The 17,688-nt window shown below is 41.9% G+C and overlaps 1 long non-coding RNA gene across 1 annotated transcript; it reads left to right on the top strand.

Moving 5' to 3' along the window:
* Positions 1-1,286: 1,286 nt before the first annotated feature.
* On the top strand, positions 1,287-8,147 carry LOC139154247 (uncharacterized). The gene is made up of 3 exons (XR_011556894.1): positions 1,287-1,358; positions 2,398-3,565; positions 7,966-8,147. It is a non-coding gene; the product is annotated as an uncharacterized lncRNA (long non-coding RNA).
* The last annotated feature ends 9,541 nt before the right edge of the window (positions 8,148-17,688 follow it).

Raw genomic sequence — 17,688 nt, forward strand, 5'->3', positions numbered from 1 at the left:
GTATGTATGATTGCTCTCTTAAATTAGGTTTTTTTAATTTAACTTAAAACTTAAATATTAGATTTGTTTATATTGTCTTATTATTGTTGTTAGCCGCCCCGAGTCTACAGAGAGGGGCGGCATACAAATCTAATAAATAAAATTAATAAATAAATAAATAATAAAGCACTGCTGCTCCCAAAGGGCACAACTCGCTCGGGCCACCATCGCTGCATGGCACGGGAGAGCAGAAAGCAGGCCACGCGGTTGGAGCTCAGGCAGGCTGCATTTGCTGTTGCTCTAGGCGCCACAGCAAGGTTTGGTTGCTGCGCATGCTGAAATCCTGCACAGACGTCCTTCCGGCAGCAAAAATTGCTGGTTTCTTTGCTTCCGCGCATGCGCAGAAGCAAAAAAACCCAGTAATTTTTACCAGAATTGTGCTGGTTGCGCATGCACAAAGGCAGTGGAGGTAAGCGACATGCTCTATTGCCACCACCGGAGCGGCGTTCCCGCCATTCTGGTGCCTGGTAATTTTTGAAGAGCTGTGCATGTGTGTGTGTTTGTACATACATATAATTTATGTAGTAGATAATGTATATTTTTGTGTGCCTGTATGTAATATGTATGTACACATATGGCATATATACATAGAATTAAACAGTATATTTTGGAAGTTCAGTGATAGTAAGGGAAATTGTATCTCTTTGAGGTGAGAAGAGGCCAGGCACCCTAACCCAAACCCTTAATGTGAGTGACATCAAATTGGCCACCTTTAAGCCAGTCACATGACCTTTAAGCCATCCCCGGTCACATGATTGTCAAGCCACTCCCACCTGGTCACATGGCTGACAAGGCACACCCACAAAATAAGCCACACCCACAGTGTGGTAGTAAAAAATTTTGCAGCCCTTCCCTGCTTACCCTCTGTAAACTGCTGAGAGAAGGCTGTAAAGCACTGTGAAGTGGTATATAAATCTAAAATGCTAAATGCTGTTGCTGGTCTCCACCATGTCATCAAGCAACACATTGATGAGAGGAATAGGTTAAGCCAGGAATTGGTCCTGCATCCTATTTTCTGCCTGGCTTTCCCCATAACCTATTGACATATGGACACGGGCCATTTAGGTTGCATCTGCTGCTTGGCGGGTGCGTCAACTGTACCACAGAGCTCATGTGGACGGGACCTGTTTAGACTTGTTCAGAGTTTTGTCTCTGGGACTCGGGAACAAGCAGGCAGCATGGCCCACCCGCGGTATGAAGCCAAGGAGGCAATGCCTGGCTTTGTTTCCAAGGCGACAGGCAAGCCTGAACACAGAGCTGCCTCGGAAGAACCGCAGAAGTCTGTTTGCAGGACAAACAGGAGCTCTGTCCCAAAGGGGGTAAGTGGTGTCTTTCTACTTTTAACTTAAGTAATTCCAGCAAGTTCGAATTTGGAGAAGCCGTTGGTTGATTCCTATCAACAGAAAGTAACGGGCTGAGCTGTAGCTTCCATCCAGCCCTTTTCATTCTTTGGATTGTGAGAGGGGTCCCAGCTGAAGTTCTCTGCCAAGCCAAGCAGCTGAAGTGCCAACCCTATGGGCTTCAGCCAAGCAAGGGTATATATACCCTGTTCTTGAAATGTTGTCAGGGGAAAGTTGACTTTTCTTTCTACAAGGGCACAACCCCATATTCCTAGCTCCGTTCACGAGAACACATTACACTGTGCAACACTAGAGCAGGAGGAATCGAATGTCAAGATCAAGGTCTCTCTGTTTGCTTTTATGCTTGCAGAACTTGTGAATAATAATAATAATAATAATAATAATAATAATAATAATAATAATAATAATAATAATAGTAATAACAGTAACAATAATAATAATAGCAATAATAATAATAATAATAATAATAATAATAATAATAATAATAATAATAATAATAATAATAATAATATATTAGATTTGTATGCCGCCCCTCTCCGAAGACAGTTTGGTCTTGATAGCAATAAAATGTATCAGGCTGTGTTGTGTGATGGGGATTTGCTACCTGCAAATAAGACCCTGTTTTATATTTTTTTAAACCCTGAAATAAGCACTTGGCCTTATGTGCCAGGCACTCAAAAGTCCGACTGGGCTTATATCAAGGGATTTTTTATTTTGGGGAAAAACAGGGTAGCAGCTAACTCATTGTCTGCTTCTGTTGCCAATTGTGGTTTGACTAAGGCTGAGGAGGATCAATGGTTTAAGGTAATCAGCCTTTCTATATTTTCAGAATTTTTTGTTGAAGTGTACGTGTGTGCGTGCGTGCGTACTTTGCAATGACCTAACCAGACTGCAGTTCCATACTGATACACTGTATTTTGCAATTGAATGCTCCATTGTTAAACTGAAAAATTGTAACGTAGCAGCGCCCTCTGGTGTTCAATTTATATTACTGCAGGTATGAGGAATTGTCAGCTTCAAGACCAGTCAGTAATGGGCTTCTGGTTATGTGGACAGCTTCCATTGGAAAAATGGGAGCTGTTCATGCAACTGCAGGTCCCCGACGTGTGCACACATGGCCCCCTGCAAGATTTGGTTTCTGCGCATGCACAAGCGAAATCTTGCATGAGGATGCACATGCAAGCGAGATTTCAGTAATTTTTACCAATTTTTTGCTTCTGCGCATGCGCGGAGATTTCATTTGCTGCGCATACTCAGAAGCTGAATCTCGTGCTGATGGGTGCATGTGTGCCAGATGTGTGCGCAACCACAACGGCCTCTGAGGACGCATCAGTAGCGCTGAAGACGAGAAGTCCTTCACTGTTCGGGACCTTGAAGTCATCAAACTCTTTTGTTGGGGACAATATACCTACTAACACACTGTTTCTCAACCATGGCAACTTTAAAATGTGTGGACTACAAATCCAAGAATTCTTCACTCAGCATTCCCCACAGTTCAAGTTTACACCTCTTAAAGTGACCAAAGCTGAGGAACATTGGACTAGAGCAGTGTTTTTCAACCAGTGTGACGTGGCACACTAGTGTGCCGTGAGACATGGTCAGGTGTGCCGTGGGGAAATTAAACTACGGCCCCCGGAGCCATTTAGCCAGCCCGCCGCCAGCCACCTCCATCTGAACATAAACATTCCCCTCACAATCCCTCCAGCTATCAGCGACAGGAAGAGTGGAGGCACAGGGAACGCTCACTGACCAATCACCTTCCAGGATTCATCCCGACCACTAGCGATGAACCAATAGGAGGGCACCTCTCATCCACATCCAGGAAGGTCCCCACTCAGGCTGTCGCGTACTTGTCATTGTATGGCTGTGGCAAGTAGTTGAAGCTGCTACTCCTCCCCATAGTCCAGATTTCTAATCATGGTTTAAAGCTAAAGTTTGCTGATCTTCCTTTGGACAGTTTTTGGTTATCTGTCACCAACGAGTTCCCCATTCTGGCCAACAAAGATTGCTCCCGTTTTCAACCACATAGCTGAGCTTCTCAAGCTTGACTGCGATAAAAACTAAAAACAGAGAGAGACTGAGAACGGTTGAGGAAGAGCTTCGTGTGTGTCTTTCTACCATTCCTGCCCTTTTGTGTTCATCGAAACAGGCCCAGGTTTCACACTGTGAGTATAAATACATTTAGAAACAATATTATTAACTATATGTATAATATGTACTGTGTTAGAACGTCATTTCATGTCATTTTGGTTAGTGGTGCGCCCCAGGATTTTGTAAATGTAAAAAATGTGTTGCAGTTCAAAAAAGGTTGAAAATCACTGGACTAGAACAGGGGTAGGCAAAGGTAGGCTCTTCTATGACATGTGGACTTCAACTCCCAGAATTCCTCAGCTAGCATGATTGGCTCTGGAATTCTGGGAGTTGAAGTCCAGAAGTCATAGAAGAGTCAACTTTGCCTACCCCTGGACTAGAGGATTGTCACTGGCATACTCCACTTTGACAAGGAAGAACATAGCATGAGCTGCTGTGGCATGAATGCAGTACTGCAGGCTACTTCTCCCAGCAGTATGGATCTATAACTGAACGCTATAATTTACTATAGAACAAAGTGCTTCATAATGAGCTGTGGTGGCGCAGTGGTGAGAGTCCAGTACTGCAGGCTACTTCAGCTAACTGCTGGCTGCCAGCAATTTGGCAGATTGAATCTTACCAGACTCAAGGTTGACTCAGCCTTCCATCCGTTGGAGGTGGGTAAAATGAGGACCCAGATTGTTGGAGAAAATATGCTGACTCTGTAAACTGCTTAGAGAAGGCGGTTAAGCACTGTGAAGTGGTATTTTGTTTGTTTATTATTTACTTACTTTCTTACTTACTTACTTACTTACTTACTTACTTACTTACTTACTTACTTACTTACTTACTTACTTATTTTAATGCTGCCCTTCTCCTTAGACTCAGAGCAGCTTACAACATGTTAGCAACAGCACTTTTTAACAGAGCCAGCATATTGCCCCCACAATCCGGGTCCTCATTTTACCCACCTCGGAAGGATGGAAGACTGAGTCAACCTTGAGCCGGTGTTGAGATTTGAACTGCTGACCTGCAGATCTAGCAGTCAGCTTTAGTGGCCTGAAGTACTGCACTCTACACACTGCACCACCTTGGCTTATTTAAGTATATAAGTACTATTGCTATTGCTATTCCACTGTTCACCTGAAATAATAGTATGTCTGGTCCAGAAGTCTGGGGCTTTGTTCTGTAGCATTCTGCAGCCTATATTCCTTATACATGTGCATCCCAGCAACTGATAAGGTCCCACAGAGTTGGCCTTTTCCGGGTCCTGTCGACTAAACAATGTCATCTGGCAGGCCCCAGGGGAAGAGCCTTCTCTGTGGCGGCCCCGGTCCTCTGGAATCAACTCCCACCCTCCTTGTCTTTCGTAAACTACTCAAGAGCCACCTATACCACCAGGCATGGGGGATTTGAGACATCTTTGCCCCAGGCTCCTTATAATTTATGTTTGGTATGTATGTGTTGTCTGTTTTTAATATGATAGGGTTTTAGTTATTTCTTTTAATATTAGATTTGAGAGTCTTCAGAGAGGGGCAGCATACAAATCTAATAAATTATTATTATTATTATTATTATTTATTACTTCTGTCTTTAAATTATGTTGGGAAAGAACCAAGTTTAAATAAAAGATTAAGGCCTTAGAAGATGAAACTGAACCTGCCCATGTTTGAACATCATGAAAGGAGAGCATTGCCCTGTCCTATATAGGTAGCCTTCGACTTACAACACTTCACTTAGTGACCGTTGGAGGTTACAATGGCATTGAAAAAAGGTACTTATGAGCATTTTTCACATTTATGATCATTGCAGCATCCCCATGTTCACATTGCCAGGCTCCGAGCAATGTACCCATCACAAATCGGAATCTGAGGCGATGCTCTTCCTCAAAGAACAAATGTATTTAGATACAACATATGGGCACTACTGGTGAAAAGCCAGTACAGGGCTTTTCACCCCAATATAAGTTTCAGTTTCTCACATTTTCAAAACAACTGTCACATTGTCCAACCAAGATGGGAGCTGGTTGCTCGGTGACAAGTCTCCTCCTCCTCTTCTTCCTCCTCCTCCTTCTCTTCTTCCTCCTCCTCCTCCTCTTCCTCCTCTTCCTCCTCCTCCTCCTCCTCCTCTTCCTCCTCCTCTTCCTCCTCTTCCTCCTCCTCTTCCTCTTCCTCCTCTTCCTCCTCCTCCTCTTCCTCTTCCTCCTCTTCCTCCTCCTCCTCCTCTTCCTCCTCCTCTTCCTCCTCTTCCTCCTCTTTCTCCTCCTCTTCCTCCTCCTCTTCCTCCTCTTCCTCCTCTTCCTCCTCCTCTTCCTCTTCCTCCTCCTCCTCTTCCTCCTCTTCCTCCTCCTCCTCTTCCTCCTCCTCTTCCTCCTCTTCCTCCTCTTCCTCCTCCTCTTCCTCCTCTTCCTCCTCCTCTTCCTCTTCCTCCTCCTCCTCTTCCTCCTCCTCCTCTTCCTCTTCCTCCTCCTCTTCCTCCTCTTCCTCCTCCTCCTCCTCCTCTCAGAATGTGGATGACTCATCAGTTAAGAATGATGTTTTGACTGAAGACTCCATTCCTCTTCAGCTCCAAACTGAATTCATGTGATAATGCCCAATACAAAAACAGTCCCACACCCCAATCAAATTCAGGCTTGACTCACACAATTTAAAACTTAACAACTGATCCTTAACAACTGATTCACCTCTATGATTGCTGCAGTGCCCTGAGGTCATGTCATCACCTTCTGCAACCTTCTGAGAAGCAAAGTCAAGGAGGAAGCCAGATTCACTTAATATCCCTGTCATAGTTCCCTCTAAGCTGAGCAGTGAGCAATCGCTCACTTAAAAATCATCATCAACTCAGAGTTTTCCAAACCTGCCCAGAAGCCGAGAGGGAAAGAGTGAGAGGGAAGGAGAGAGAGAGGAAGAGAGAGAAACAGATAGAAAAAAGAGAGGAAGGAAAAGAGAAAGAAAAAGAATGGGAGTAAGGAAGAGAGAAAGAAAATCAAAATCTAGTTTGAAAGTAGCTCAACTATTTAAGTGGCATTTTGATATTGATAGAGTTGCCCTATTATGAGCTCACTGTTATAGACACACAGTACAGTATTTTATTTTGAAATTCTCTGAGGCAAAACAGGGTGGGTTTTTTGTTTGTTTGTTTGTTTGTTTGTTTGTTTGTTTATTATTTCTGTGCCGCCCAGTCCCAAAGGGTCTGCTGCTCAGACACTATACTTTTCCGCCCACCCACCCCCCCAAAAAAAAAATTAGAGGGAACACTGATCCCTGTTACTTATTTAAGAAACTGTAGTGATTCACTTAACAAATGTGTCAAGAAAAGTCACAAAATGGAGCAAGGCTTAACAAATTTATCACTTAACAACATAAAATTTGGGATCAATTGTGGTCAGAATTAAAGGGCTACCTGTCTCTCTAGGGCACAAGCCTTATATGCCTTGCATAAGCTATTAAGATTCTGCATAATGTAAGATATAACAGTAATGTGTAGAATGTTCCTGACCCAGATTTTTGCCAGCCCAGCTCTTTTTTCCAGGGTTCATTCCATGCCAAGCGATTCCCCACTTTGTCCCGCACCAGTAGCATCATTCAGAAGTTCACATGCGCTAGTTAAATTCAGTCCTTCATAGATTACTCTGAAAACTCTTCCAACTCTGCCAATTGAGACCAAGTTTCAATTACTGGTTATCGATTAAAAGTGCCAGATTAAAAACCAAAGATCATGAGCGCTGACCTTGCCTTAGCCATGACCTAGGACTTAGGTGACCTTAGGGCCAGTCAATCTTGCTTTGCCCTGGAAAGTGGACAATGATTAACCATGTCCAAAAACATCAAAAAAATGGCAGGGTCCAGTCCAGGTAGACACCAGCAGTTCACACTGATTCAAAGATGCTCCCCTCCCAATTAGATATGCAATCTTTCTGCAACCTTGAGTACAGTGTTTCCTTGATTTTTGCGGGTTCGAACTTTGCGAATAGCCTATACCACAGTTTTAAAAAAAATATTAATTAAAAAATACTTTGTAGTTTTTTTTCTATACCATGTTTTTTCCCACCTGATGACATCATACGTCATCGCCAAACTAATAATTTTTGCAAATAAATAACCCAAAAAAATTATTGTTCATAAATAATTATGTTTAGAAATATGAGGATCACTAAGTGTCTTTTTCAATGGTGAGTACCAGTAATAATGGTGAGTAAATGGTTGTTAAGGGAATGGGAAATTGTAATTTAGGGGTTTAAAGTGTTAAGGGAAGGCTTGTGATACTGTCCATACCCAAAAATGGTGTATTTACTTCCGCATCTCTACTTTGCGGAAATTTGACTTTCGCGAGTGGTCTCGGAACGCATCTCCCATGAAAATCGAGGGAACACTGTATTGCCCAAATCTATTTTATGGATAGATGCTGTCTTGGCAACATAAGATTGTTTTATTTGGAGAATTGAGATTACAACTATTTGTAGCTGAGATTGTCAAACTTTGTGCTGATCCCACAGAGAGTTGCAAACAACTAAGAACAGCGTTTCTCAAAAACTTTAAGATGTGTGGACTTCAAATCCCAGAATTCTCCAGCCAGCATGCTGAATTGCTGAGATTGAAAAATGCTGACTTTGAAGAAGTTCTTTTTTTATTTTACTATTTACAGTTTGTAAAAAATTAAAAGACTGTTAGAGCACTGTACAAGCTTTGTTCCTATCTGTGCGCCCTATAAGTAACTGGAGAACTACAAAGTCTGAGATCTCCTGGGATATATAGATTAAACTTTAATTATTAAAAACAAAGGTCATATTTATATCTTGCCTGGTACTCCCTCCCCCCCTCCCCAATTATCTGTCTGATTTATGGACAAGTTGCACAAGTGCATTGTTTTAAGGAAAATAAAACTCCTGAGGTTTCACAATGTCCAAGTTATAGAATTCTACCCTGACCTCTATTTACATTCTTCAATGGATAGGCAGTAGGCTGGAAGCTGCATTACATGTCCTTCTCTAATAAAGTTTGCCCAGGTTCGCCTGGTGCACCAATTGCGGCCCTACCTGGACCGGGAGTCACTGCTCACAGTCACTCATGCCCTCATCACCTCGAGGCTCGACTACTGTAATACTCTCTACATGGGGCTACCTTTGAAAAGTGTTCAGAAACTTCAGATCGTGCAGAATGCAGATGTGAGAGCAATCATGGGCTTCCCCAAATATGCCCATGTTATACAACACTCCGCAGTCTGCATTGGTTGCCGATCAGTTTCCGGTCACAATTCAAAGTGTTGATTATGACCTATAAAGCCCTTCATGGCACCAGACCAGATTATCTCCGGGACCGCCTTCTGCCGCATGAATCCCAGCGACCAGTTAGGTCCCACAGAGTGGGCCTTCTCCGAGTCCTGTCAACTAAACAATGATGTTTGGCGGGACCCAGGGGAAGAGCCTTCTCTGTGGTGGCCCTGGCCCTCTGGAACCAGCTCCCCCCAGAGATTAGAATTGCCCCCACCCTCCTCGCCTTTCGTAAGCTCCTTAAAACCCACCTCTGCCATGAGGCATGGGGGAAATGAGATATTCCTTCCCCCTAGGCCTTACAATTTATGCATGGTATGTTTGTATGTATGTTTGGTTTTATAAATAAGGGTTTTTCAGTTGTTTTAGTATTGGATTGTTACATGTTGTTTTTATCATTGTTGTTAGCCGCCCCGAGTCTACGGAGAGGGGTGGCATACAAATCCAATAAATAAATAGATAGATAGATAGATAGATAGATAGATAGATAGATAGATAGATAGATAGATAGATAAATAAATAAAAAATAAGTAAGTAAGTAAGTAAGTAAGTAAGTAAGTAAGTAAGTAAATAAATAAATAAATAAATAAATAAATAAATAAATAAATAAATAAAAAGATAGACCTCAAATTACAACAATTCATTTAGCAACCATCCAGAGTTACAACTGCACTGAAAAAAGTGACTGGCCATTTCAGCATCCCCATGATCAAAATTCAGACACTTGGCAACTGCTTCACATTTATGACGGTGGTAGTTAGTGACATGAGGTCATGCAATCAACTTTTGTGATCTTCTGAGAAGCAGTCACTTGGGAAGCCAGATTCACTTAACAAGTGAACACATCACCAGCTTAACAGCTGCACTGATTCATTTAACAACTGTGACAAGAAGGGTTGCCAAATGAGGCAAAAATTCATTTAACAACTGTTTTGCTTGACACCAGAAATTGGGGCCATAAGTTGAGCAGTACTTGAACATCTCTATTTCTGCAACATTTCCCCTCTACCTTGTTGCTATTTCTTTGTGTTTCTTTGGATCAGGGCCCCTCCTTGGTCTTCTTTTATTTGCTTGCTGTTATGTCTTTTAATTGCAAAATCCTGAAATGCAAGTAAAATGCATTCCATCTTCACCTCATTAGCCGAAAGTTGCTCGCTTGACAGGTTGCCAAACAGGACACAGCCAGCTCCAACCAGTGTGGCCAGCAGTGAAGGATACTGTGAGTTCAGTTCAGCAACCACAATTTATTTATTTATTTTATTTTTATTTATTTATTTAGTCCAATACACAATGAGGGTTTTAGTGGGTATATATCTATATACACATAGTAAAATACATGATGAAGGTTATAGAGGAGATACTCATAGTAAAATATATCTAAGAAATAATAGAAAAGAAGATATAGGAATAAAACATATCAATGAAAGAATAGAAGAAGAGATATAGGAATAGAAGAAAGGTATAGGAGATATAAGAGAGCAATAGGACAGGAACGGAAGGCACCCTGGGGCACTTGTACTCACCCATTACTGACCTCTTAGGAATATGGATAGGTCAACCGTGGATAATCTAAGGGTAAAGTGTTGGGGTTTTGGGGATGACACTATGGAGTCCAGTAACGAGTTCCACGCTTCGACAACTCGGTTACTGAAGTCATATTTTTTACAGTCAAGTTTGGAGCGGTTAATATTAAGTTTAAATCTGTTGTGTGCTCTTGTGTTGTTGTGGTTGAAGCTGAAGTAGTCGCCGACAGGCAGGACGTTGCAACATATGATCTTGTGGGCAATACTTAGATCTTGTTTAAGGCATCTTAGTTCTAAACTTTCTAGACCGAGGATTGAAAGTCCAGTCTCATAGGGTATTCTATTTCAAGTGGAGGAGTGAAGGGATCTTCTGGTGAAATATCTTTGGATATTTTCAAGGGTTTTAATGTCTGAGATGCGATATGGGTTCCAAACAGATGAGCTGTATTTGAGGATGGGTCTGGCAAAAGTTTTGTAAGCTCTGGTAAGTAGTGTGAGATTGCCAGAGCAGAAGCTATTTGGATTAGGTTTACAACTCTTGAAGCCTTCTTGGCTATATTGTTGCAGTGGGCTTTAGCACTTAAATCTTTTGTTATTAGTATACTCTTTAACCGAGTGGGGATTATCTGTGATAATTTGATTATTCAGTTCGTATTTGGAGTTCAGATTCTTCTTCCCAATGTGTAGGACAGAGCATTTGCTAGTTGAGATTTGGTGTTGCCATGTGTCAGACCACTCAGAAACAGCGTCAAGTTCCCCATTTACTATGGGCAGCCAGAATAAAAATGTTTTGGATAAATTCCTGTGTGCTGGATAGTTTTCAAAGGCACAGGAACTGTATTAGGGAGGCAGGGAAAATCACAGTTTAGCAAAAAGTTGAGAATTACATTTTAGTCTCATGACCCAACCAAAAAGATAGACTAAGTTTAACAAACATCTGTTGGGTTTTATTTTTTTATTTGGCTTCCCAACATATTTTGGGTAGCAGCCCATATTAGCATTTGGAAGGTTGGGTAGAACAGTGTAACAATTTCATGATTTTATTCCAACAGTGAGCAAAAGTTAGACTGTGATCTGCCAAAATGTATAATTTCAAAGAGATTCTAACCAGTCCAAAATAACCCCTCCCCCAAACTTTTACCACTTCTAAACACACACAAAATTAAGCTTGTACATTGAGCTAAACCATGGTTTGCTTAATTGCACCTCACTGAACAAACTGTAATTGGTTGTTTGCACATATGCTTTATCTCTCCTAGGAATTTTGAAAATGAGTGGCTTTTACAGACTCAATTTAATCCTTCAGTTTACAGAACAACAGGGACCAACCAATTTCCAGCTATTTTTTCCTCCCACCTTTTACTTGATCTAGTGCAAAATCTGGCATGGATTTTTTTCTGGATAGAGTGGTTACTGTTTGTGTTGCGTTCAGGTACTGAAGTGGCAGGAGACTGGCAGTGAGACTTCAGCTCTTTATGGGTTATAGTGAGCAAACATCAGCCCCTGCCTGCTTTTGGCAGGGGTTTACATAGGGAGCCCTTTTGGAAAGGAGCCAATCAGAATTGTTGGACTGCAGTGAAAACTTCCCAGCTTCTCAGGACATAACAGTTTGGCATTTCCCTGTACTGTACTTGGTGTGACTAAGGTATTGAATTAATTCCGTTTAAAAACCACTTTCTCATTTCTCATTGTGAGCAACCAAAGCAAATGAACTCTTTTTTCTCTGGTGACTCCTGTACAATCTAAATTTCCTTTTCCTACACTGTTCCGTCATTAGTTGGTTCTCCTCCACAGTTTCATTATGTCTGCAGTTCCAGAGGTGAGTAAAGGCAGTGCTTGTTAATGAAACAAAATCCTTGCAGCAACCAATCATTTCCTCTTAAAACTCTCTCCCCTTGGAATTTGGCAGCCTGCCCAAGCTTTTAGTTCCCCAAAACTGCCTTCTCATAAACCAGGCTGTTTCCTGTTTCTTCTGCAACTCTATGGGTGGATTGTGGACAAACTGTTTACATAATGGTGGGTTTTCTCTTTCTGCTCACTAAACCATATGATAGACAAACACAAGGAGGTGGTTGGTGTACTTACAGAGAAGGCACCCTGACCTCTCCCCTGCAAATCCTTGGTTGTTGTTTCTTTAAGCTTGTTTTAAGTTCCTTAATTTAATCTTTTTTTTAATAGTTTAATGAAAAGAAGGATTAGGGGAGGCATGGCAGCAATATCTCAGGGGTTGCCACAAAGAAGAGGGAGTCAAGCTATTCTCCAAAGCACCTGAGGGTAGAACAAGAAGCAATGGGTGGAAACTAAACAAGGAGAGAAGCAACTTAGAACTAAGGAGAAATTTCCTGACAGTCAGGACAATTAATTGTCGGAACAGCTTGCCTCCAGAAGTTGTGAACATTCAACATTGGAAGTTTTTAAGAAGATGTTGGATAACCAATGGTCTGAAGTAGTGTAGGGTTTTCTGCCTAAGCAGGGGGTTGGACTAGAAGACCACCAAGGTCCCTTCCAATTCTGTTGTTGTTGTTGTTATATAAAAGTGGGAACATGATTGAAACATTTAAATATGTTAAAGGGTTAAATAAGGTCCAGGAGGGAAATGTTTTTAATAGGAAAGTGAACACAAGAACAAGGGGACACAATCTGAAGTTAGTTGGGGCAAAGATCAAAAGCAAGATGAGAAAATATTATTTTACTGAAAGAGTAGTAGATCCTTGGAACAAACTTCCAGCAGACGTAGTTGGTAAATCCACAGTAACTGAATTTAAACATGCCTGGGATAAACATATATCCATCCTAAGATAAAATACAGAAGATAGTATAAGGGCAGACTAGATGGACCATGAGGTCTTTTTCTGCCGTTTCTATGTTTCTATAAGACATAAATGTCTGCATGCTTTATCTTGCTGTAATCTGTTCAGAGTCACCTTGAGCCACAAGATGGGCAACAAAAAAGTTTGATAAATAAGGAGAGAAGTCCAGTGGAGGTAGTAGGTCAAGTCATCATTAAACAAGTTTAAACATGCTTGGGATAAACACATGCCCATTATCTGACAATTTAAAACAAAAACAAAAACTCAAAGGCCAGATGGACCACAGGGCCGTTTTCTATCAGTTTTCTATGTCTCTGTTTTAGGATAAGCTCTTGAGATAAAAGCCCTTGGACATTTCTTTCAAGGAGGATCTTACCTCACTTTCACAGCTGTCTCTGGGCAGAATGTTTTGCAGATCAAGGTTTGGGTGGGTGATTCATCTGGACACCACCTTTTGCCAATTTTAAAGTTCACAGATTGCCTAAGGGAAGAAGAGGGCCTAAGATTCTTTTTTACCTAAGGCAGATCTTAGGGCTGAGTCGCATTTCTCTACTAAGTGCTTGGCAATGACTGCAATACTCCCGGTGTATGTTTTACTGCCCTTTACTAAATCTATTGCCCTGCCCTTCCCACTCCCTTGGCCACCTGCCATCCAGTTAATAAGCAAAGAAAGCTAGTGGAAATGTCTGTTTTGCTCCGGGGCTAAAAGAGCACTGCAGTAGAGAAGGTAGTTGATCAAATGCCATTAAACTGAGACAAAGGAATTAGCTCCGTATTAACCATGTCATGCCACCACTCCACATTCTGGCACTGCCACCCTTCAACTATACCTAAGTGGGCACTCCCACTTAAGCAGTGACTGTTGTTTTAAGTAAAAGTAAAATGGAATGCTGAAAGTTGAAGGACTGGAACATCAGGACAGCAACGGGTGGGCAAGTGGTGGGATTCATGCTAATCCATGCTATGCTTTGGTAGTTTAATAATAATAATAATAATAATAATAATAATAATAATAATAATAATAATAATATTATTATGTCAATACAACACAGCAAACGAGATCACTATGCTGGATTTCATATTTCATCACCAGTCGGACGCTTCCCAAGCACCTAGGACTGCGTGATGTAGTGGCGAATTATGTTTGCTGATCCCAGTAAAGCGGCCTTTTGCAATTGACAGATGGAGATTTTGTCAATTCCGATGGTTTTCAAATGTCCGCTGAGATCCTTTGGCACTGCGCCCAGCATGCCAAGGACCACTGGGACCACTTTCACTGGCTTATGCCAGAGTCGTTGCAGCTCGATTTTTAGATCTTCATATTTCACTAATTTCTCTAGCTGCTTCTCCTCAATTCTGCTGTCCCCTGGGATTGCGATGTCGATGATCCATACTTTCTTTTTCTCCACAATCAGGATGTCTGGTGTGTTATGCTTCAGAATTCGGTCAGTCTGAAGTCGGAAGTCCCACAGTAGTTTTGCTTGCTCATTTTCGACCACTTTTTCGGGCTTATGATCCCACCATTTCTTTGCCACTGGTAAATGGTAGTTCCGGCACAAGTTCCTGTGGATCATCTGTGCCATCATAATAATAATAATAATAATAATAATAATAATAATAATTATTATTATTATTATTATTATTATTATTATTATTATTATTATTATTATTATTATATTTGTATGCCGCCCCTCTCTGTAGTAGCCTAGACTAGTAACCTAGACTAGTAATGGCGAACCTTTTTTCCCTCAGGTGCCCAAAGCATGTATGTTTGCACTTTCGCCCACATGTGTGCCCATACCCATAATTTAATGCCCCCCACATGTCCTGTGCATGTGTGTGCAAACCCAAATGCTGTCCCTCCCCCCTGTATGAGTGCAAGACTCCTCCCCATTTTCAGACTTCCGGCAGGCCTGGTAGGCCTGTTTTTCACCCTCCAGAGCAGACCTGGGCAAGGGGCGGCCAGCGGGCCACATCCGGCCTGCCCACTGTCTGTGACCGGCCCGCCCACTATCTGTGACCGGTTTGCGGAGGTTGGGGTCCACTCCAGTGCGAGGATGAAAGAGCTCACCGCGTCTCCTGGGACTCTTCCGGATCCTGCTTTCCTGATGAATCATGAGGAAAGCAAGAACCGGAGGAGTCCCGGCAGACGCAGTGAGCTTTTTCATCCTCGCACTGGAGCGGACCCCGACCTCCTATCGAGAGCGGTCGAGCACAGAAACCACGCAAACACTCCAGTGCAGTGACTGTGGTGCACCATGTTGCCGTAAAGCAACCAATTAGGGGTCTGTAGAGTGGGTCTGGGTGTTTAGGTCAGGCTAGGGTCTGGGTCTTTACAGTATTGGGTAGAACTGAGTTAATTATATTAGTCCGGCCCTCTAAAACCATCCCAATTTCTCATGCGGCCCCATGGCAAAATTAATTGCCCACCCCTGCTCCAGAGGCTTCTCTGGAGCCTGGGAATGGCAAAAATGACCCTTCCTGCCCCCTTGAAGACTCTCCAGAGGCTGGGAACAGCCCATTTCTGACTTCCAGTGAGACTGGTATGCCTGTTTTTCACCTTCCCCAGACTCCAGAGGCTTTCTTGGAGCCTGGGGAGGCCAGTGCCTTCACATGAGACAAAAATCAGCTGACTGGCGTGCACATGTGCACTGGAGCTACGTTCAGCCAACAGCTCACATGCCAGCAGATATGGCTTCGCATGCCACTTACGTTCACCATTGCGGACCTAGACAATTATGGTTGATTTGATTGTACACAATCTACAAATCATAATTTGGTCGCTAGAAGAAGTCTTTTAATATGGATCGTCTAAATTTACTCTGTTCCACTACTGCAGAGACAAATCCTTAAGAATTAAACCCTGAAGACTTCATTTATTAGGCTGGGTTGTGTTCTCATATTAATGAATAATACAAGTATGAGTATTTAATACTAAAACGAAAATGACTATTCGGAATAATTTGTGTGACTCAAGATAAGGGCGTCATTTTAAATTTGCAATCTATGCTGGTGATTAGATTTCAGACGCATTCCAAAACTGTCACATTTATATTAATTGGAGATGTTTTATCCTTACATGTCCTAAAAATAATCTGTTTTGAGGAGGAAGAGTCAGAGATATATCATGTGGTGCATATGCAGAGGGTTAAAAAAGAAATGGTGGCAGGTGAGCGGAGCCTCACGCTGTCACCACTACCAGTTCTACAAACCACCAGTGGCTACTGCTAACAGGGTGCCCAAGCCAGGTTAAGCTGATAGCATTTCACCCCTGAAGTCAGTGTTCCCTCTAATTTTTTTTGGGAGGGGGGCGGAAAAGTATAGTGTCTGAGCGGTAGTCCCTTCGGGACTGCGCGGCACAGAAATAATAAACAAACAAACAAACAAATAAATAAATAAATAAATAAAAAACCCACCGTTTTGCCTCAGACAATTTCAAAATAAAATACTGTGTGTCTATAACAGTGAGCTCATAATAGGGCAACTCTATTAATATCAAAATGCCACTTAAATAGTTGAGCTAGTTTCAAACTAGATTTTGATTTTCTTTCTCTTCCTTACTCCCATTCTTTTTCTTTCTCTTTTCCTTCCTCTCTTTTTTCTATCTGTTTCTCTCTCTTCCTCTCTTCCTCTCTCTCTCCTTCCCTCTCACTCTTTCCCTCTCGGCTTCTGGGCAGGTTTGGAAAACTCTGAGTTGATGATGATTTTTAAGTGAGCGATTGCTCACTGCTCAGCTTAGAGGGAACTATGCCTGAAGTTGTGATAATTTGGGCACTACACAGCATGAACTGATATTAATCCTCTTCCTCCCATCACTTTCATATAGAATGACCCTGTATTTTATTGTAAGCTAACCCAGAAGGTGATTCTAGATCTAGGAAATAAAAATTTGTCTCCAACCCAGGCAATTACATGCAGCTTTTTTATGATGTGAGCGATGCACCAATCAGCATACTGAATCGGCTAAGATCAACCCAAGGGATTCCAATTCTGCAGAAACAAGTGAACTGGATTTGACTGGAAAAGCCTGCATTGAATGGTGCTGGATATTCAGTTGAATTCATTGAGATTTAAAGGAGATGCAGCTAGCGAAAAAATTGAACTGTGGCTGGGTGGGCTTAAGGCCTTAAGCTATTTGGCTGCTTGATCCAAAGTCCAAATGGTATTTGCAATACAGTAGTTCAAAATATAATTTGCGTAATGATGAAGTCAGTTCATATCAGTTGGATATTTCCTATTTCCTTGCCTCAGGTTTGCACTAATGACACCATTTCAAGTGAATAAAGCCGATGACTCATTCTGCATCAAAGATTTGCTCTTGTGTGCGAGAATTGGCAACAAATGGCTTTTCAGATGTTAGTGAATTGGCAATTCAAGTGGCATGGCAATGGAGACAGATGCTGGCAGTTCTGCTGAGAAACATCTGGTTCCCTACCCTTTTGGGTATGTCCATTTCTCCAGCCAAGATTATAAATAGCTATATGGACAAGGAGAGAGCTGATTTATTCATTTATTTATCTGATGCTATATTATAGGCAGAATCCTCTCACTCTTTAACTGGTTTGTGGAATTTCACCCACCAAATGAGAGCAAGTTTGTTTTTGGAGGCAATGAAT

Source organism: Erythrolamprus reginae, chromosome 1 (genome assembly GCF_031021105.1).
Source record: "Erythrolamprus reginae isolate rEryReg1 chromosome 1, rEryReg1.hap1, whole genome shotgun sequence".
Lineage (NCBI taxonomy): Eukaryota > Metazoa > Chordata > Lepidosauria > Squamata > Dipsadidae > Erythrolamprus > Erythrolamprus reginae.